Raw genomic sequence first — 6,000 nt, 5'->3', positions numbered from 1 at the left:
GTTACAGATCAAACTCCTTGTTCTATTCTTTCCCTCCTTCTCACTACCGCACTTGACTAGTCTTTAAAAAATTAATAAATAAAAATAAATTTTAAAAATAGGCCAGGAGCACTGACTTATACCTTTAATCACAACACTTTGGGAGACCAAGGCAAGGTGATTGCTTCCGCCAGGAGTTCACGACCAGCCTGGGCAATGTGAAGAAACCCCAACTCTACAAAAACAAACAAACAAACAAACAAAAAAACGAAAAATTAGCCAGATGTTGTGGCATACACCTATAATCCCAACTACTCAGGAAGCTAAGATGGAGTATCGCTTGAGCCCATGAAGTCTAGGCTACAGTAAGCCGTGATTGTGCCACCGCACTCCAGCCTGGGCAACAGAGCAGGACCCTGTCTCAAAAATAAATACAAATTTAAAAAATAAAAGAGATCATCTTACATCCTATGAAGCCGTTTCACAGCCTTTATTCTCTCTTTGCAGTTGGGAAAACCGAGGACCCAGTGGGCAGATCCAGGATTGTGGGGCCTGAAGCTTGTCTGGGACGGGGGGTCTTCTTAAGATAAAGAATGCAAAGTTAAGAATACAGGCCAGGCACGGTGGCTCACGCCTGTAATCTCAGCACTTTGGGAGGCCAAGGCAGGTGGATTACCTGAGGTCAGGAGTTCGAGACCAGCCTGACCAACATGGTGAAGCCCCATCTCTACTAAAAATACAAAAATTAGCCAGGCATGGTGGCATGCACCTGTAATCCCAGCTACTCAGGAGGCTGAGGCAGGAGAATCGCTTGAACCCAGGAGGTGGAGGTTGCAGTGAGCCGAGATTGTACCACTGCACTCTAGTCTGGGCCACAGAGCAAGACTCCCTCTCAAAAAAAGTTAAGAATACAGAAGGTGGCCGGGCATGGTGGCTCATGCCTGTAATCTCAGCACTTTGAGAGACTGAGGCTGGCGGATCACTTGAGGTCAGGAGTTCGAGGGCAGCCTGACCAACATGGTGAAACCCCATCTGTACTAAAAATGCAAAAATTAGCCACATATGGTGGTGCATGCCCGTAATCCCAGCTACTCAAGAGGCTGAGGCAGGGGAATCGCTTGAACCCAGGAGGCAAAGGTTAAAGTGAGCCGAGATCGTGCCACTGCACCCCAGCCTGGCAACAGAGTGAGATTCCATCTCAAAAAAAAAAAAAAAAAAGCCCGTGGCCATTCAAAGCCAGAGGACACAGTGGGAACGAGGAGGAGTAGAGTAGAAGGAGACAGTGGGCTTACTCCACTGAGGTTAACATGGTTTACTTTTCCAAACTGTACAGAAACATGCGACCTTGTCAACACAAGGCTGAGGTCCCTCATAGGGCCTGTGCAAGTGTGGGACTGCCCCTGGGCCTGTGATATGCTTTGGCTCTGTGTCCCCCACCCAAATCTCATCTTGAATTGTACTCCCGCAATTCCCACGGTCTTTGGTGAGTACACAGCTATTGTCTGAGCTCCTGCAGTGCTGTCAGTCTACTGTTGCCCATTAGTAGCCAGTTCAGTTGGACATATCCTGAACTTCTCCTTTTACAGCCAGACCTGTGCTAGGTACTGTGGGGTGGGGGTGGGGAGACAGAGGACTCAGATCCAGTTCTAGCCCTTTTCTAATTCACAGTCTGGTGGTCAAATAAGACATGGACGCGGTCTTAAAATGTTTAGGGCCAAGAAGAACTTAGATATCAACTAGTCCAGGAGGTTATCAAACTCTTTTTTTTTTTTTTTTACTTTTTTCTTTTTGAGACAGAGTCTCACTCTGTCACCCAGGCTGGAGTGCAGTGATACGATCACAGCTCACTGTAGCCTCAACCTCTCCGGTCTCAAGCAATCCTCCCATCTCAGCCTTCCAAGTAGCTGGACTACAGGCATGCACCACCATGCCTGGCCAATTTTTTTTTTGTATTTCGTAGAGACAGGGTTTCACCATGTTGCTCAGGCTGGTCTCGAACTCCTGGGTTTAAGTGATCCTCATGCCTCAGTCTCCCAAAGTGTTGGGATCACAGGCATGAGCCACTGTGCCCAGCCTCAGACTCTTAATGATAGAAGCCCAATGTATGAAACAGAGGGAAGCAGAGCTGTTCTGAGTGAAGCAGAGGGTGTGGGTGGGTAAGGTGGGGTTGGCCTCCCCTCTCCCTCCCCACCGACCCACTATGTGGCTTCTTCCAGCTCCTCTAAGGAACTATGAGTTGGAAACACTGCCCTAGTTCAAGCTCTTTGCTTTAACCAATGAGAAAACAGTGGACCGGCAAGGGTAAGAGACTGGACCAAGGTCACAGAACAAGGGAGTGGCTAAGGCTGGATTCAGACCCAGGTCCAACCGACTCCTGGTTTGAGGTTCTCTTTGCTCAACCTCAATACTAAAGAGTTGGGACAGAACCACCCCTCCCCACCACGACCCACCTCCTTCTGCTCATCCACTCAGCAGAGTTGGAATGGTGACGAGAAACTCAAAGAGGTCCCAAAAGCCTGTAGGAGTGGGACAGCGAAGAAGGAGCCCATTTTGTGCCCCCACATTGGAATGAGGACAGAGATTGGACTTTTTTTTTTTTTTTTGGAGACAGAGTCTCACTCTGTTGCCCAGGCTGGAGTGCAGTGGCATGATCCTGGCTCACTGCAACCTCTGCCTCCTGGGTTCAAGCAATTCTACCTCAGCCTCCCGAGTAGCTGGGACTACAGGCGCATGCCACCACGCCTGGCTAATTTTTGTATTTTTAGTAGAGATGGGGTTTCACCATATTGGCCAGGCTGGTCTCAACTTCCTGACCTCATGATCCATCCACCTCGGCCTCCCAAAGTGCTGGGATTACAGGCATGAGCCGCCGCATCCGGCCCGGGACTGGACTTTTGTCTTTGTTCACTGCCTATCCTTAGTCTGAGTACAGAGCTCACCACATTGTGAACAATAAAATATTAGTTGAATGAATTAATTTAAGGCAGCAGTTCAGGGTAGGAGAAGCTTCCCAGGGGTGGTGAAATTATCCCTCCAGGTTGACCTCATCCTGATCCCCTGATTCACACAGGGGTTGAACATGTGTCCCAGTGGAAGGTGTGGATACAAAGAGGTGCATGCATGTGCACACCTGTAATATGAATGTATGTGTGCATGTGTATGTTAACAGATGCCAAGAATGAGTCTGTGAGAGAGGACAGAATGTCCCCAAGCTGTGGAGGGTGGAGGGCTGGGTGATGTTTGGGCACACATCCAAGCATGTGTATGCATGACCTCTGGGTCACAGGTGCACAGGTGTACAGGTGTGGGCCTATTTGTATGTGTCTGTGAGGTGTGTGCGAACTGAATCTGGGCTGGGCTTCCTGCATGTCTTAGTAAAAATTCCCAGCTTCACTGCTTCTTCCTCCTCCTCCTCTTCAGAGCACTTTCCTGACTATCGCAAGAAGCCATTGTGTGACTTTGAGCCAGTCACTTCCCCTCTCTGAGCTTCCATCTCCTCATTTTTTGTTTGTTTGTTTGCCTTTGAGACAGGGTCTCACTCTGGCTGGAGTCCAGTGGTGCTATCGTGGTTCACTGCAGCCGCAATCTCCCAGGATCAAGTGATCCTCCCACCCAAGTCCCCTAAGTAACTGAGACTACAGGCCTGTGCCACCATACTTTGCCAACTTTTAAATTTTCTGTAGAGATGGAGTCTCACTATGTTGACCAGACTGGTCTCAGCTACTGGGCTCAAGTTATCCTCAGACCTCAACCTTCCAGTGTTGGGATTACAGGCGTGAGCCACCACACCCCAGCCCATCTCCTTTTTTTTTTTTTTTTTTTTTTTTTTTTTTTTTGACAGAGTTTTGCTCTGTCACCCAGGCTGGAGTGCAGTGGTGCGATCTTGGCTCACTGCAGCCTCCGACACCTGGGTTCAAGCGATTGTCCTGCCTCAGCCTCTTGAGTAGCTGGGACTACAGGCTTGCGCCACCACGCCCAGCTAATTTTTGTATTTTTAGTAGAGACGGGGTTTCACCACGTTGGCTAGGATGGTCTCGATCTCCTGACCTCGTGATCCACCCGCCTCGGCCTCCCAAAGTGCTGGGATTATAGGTGTGAGCCACCGCTCCTGGCCTAAAGTGTTTTTAATTCATTTAATTGAAATAGCTATTAGAATTTTTCATGTGCCAAGCACTGCATAAGGCACATGGATTGAGAAAACAAATATAACAACTATAAAGGACAGCAGTGCCTGACATATAATGGACAGTTAGCCAATAATAATTCCCCACCCCATCCACCTCCCTTGTTCGTGTTCCTCTTTCAGGAACCAATTCCAATGCACAGCTTCCAGGGATGAGCAATAGAGGAAAGAATGGAATGGAGCAGGAACTAAGAGAGGGAGCTAATGCAAGATATAGCCGGTAGGTGGCAGCAGCGTCCGTGAAATGAGCCTGGTCTCGGGCAGCCTTGCCTAAATTTCTCCCAAGCCAAGCTGTTTGACGGTGTGCACGTGTATGAACACAGGTGTACAGGTGTGCATCTGTATGGGTCGGGTGTATGGGTCACAGGTGTACAGATGGGGGCCTATTTGTATGTGGCTGTGAGGTATGTGTGAACCGTTCCCCGCCGCCCCCACTCCCTGACGCAGCAGTTCTTAAACTTTCGGGTCCTGGACACCTGGAGCATCCAATGAAGGTTTAGGATCCTGCAGTTAAGTACGAAGTTCGTATTCCATTTTAAAAGGCTCTGGAATCAGCTGTGGACCCCTTGAACATTCTTCTGGGTAAGGAAATACACCCAAATGTATGTGTGTGTGTGCGCGGGGTAGGGGTTGTTCTTTTCAACTCAAACATATAAATAATTACTTTTTAAAATTTTGGGTCGGGCGCAGTGGCTCGCACCTGTAATTCCCACCACTTTGGCAGGCGGAGGCAGGCGGAACACTTGAGCCCAGGAGTTGGAAACCAGCCTGGGCAATACGGCGAAACTCTGTCTCTACCAAAAAATACAAAAATTTGCCGGGAATGGTGGCACTCGCTTTTAGTTCCAGCTGCTCGGGAGGCTGAGGTGGGGAGGATCACGTAAGCCTGGGAATCAGGTGGCACAGTGAGCCGAGATCGCGCCACTGCAATCCAGCCTGGAAGACAGAGGAGACCTTGTCTCAAAAAAAAAATATTTTTTGTACAAATTTATGGGTCATATGTGAACTTTGGTTACATGTGTGTAATACGTACTGATCAAATCAGGTGTTTAGGGTGTCCATTCCCTGCGTATAATAAATTTTTGTTAAGTATAGTCACTCGACTCTATTATCAAACACTGAATTTATTCCTTCTTACTGTATGTTTGTACCCTTTAACCCAGTTCTCTTCATCCTCCCCTCTCCCACCACTAGCCCTTCCCAGCCTCTGTTATCTATCTTCCTACTCCCTATCTTCATGTGATCAAACATTTTGGCTTCCACCTATAAGTGATAACACGTGAGATTTGTCTTTTTGTGCCTAGCTTACTTCTCCTTTTTTTTCTTTTTTTGAGATGGAGTCTCACTCTGTCACCCAGGCTGGAGTGCAGTGGCGACATCTTGGCTCACTGCAACTTCTGTCTCCCAGGTTCAAGCGATTCTCCTGCCTCAGCCTCCCAAGTAGCTGGGACTACAGGTGCACGCCGCCACACCCAGCCAATTTTTGTATTTTTAGAAGAGATGGGGTTTCACCATGTTGACCAGGCTGGTCTCCAACTCCTGACCTCAGGTGATCCACCGACCTTAGCCTCCCAAAGTGGTGGGATTACAGGTGTGAGCCACTGTGCCTGGCCTTGTGCCTGGCTTATTTCTCTGAAGATAATCACCTCAACTTCCATCCATGCAGCTGCAAATAACGTGATTTCATTCTTTTTATGGCTAATATTCCATTGTGTATATATAGCACATTTTCTTTATCCAGCCATCCATTGATGAACACAGGTAGATTCTGTGTCTTTGCTCCTGTGAATAGTGCTACAATAAACATGAGAATGCAGATATCTCTTTGATAAATTGCT

This window comes from Papio anubis, chromosome 1, assembly GCF_008728515.1.
Source record: "Papio anubis isolate 15944 chromosome 1, Panubis1.0, whole genome shotgun sequence".
Taxonomy (NCBI): Eukaryota; Metazoa; Chordata; class Mammalia; order Primates; family Cercopithecidae; genus Papio; species Papio anubis.
This window is presented reverse-complemented; position numbering follows the sequence as displayed.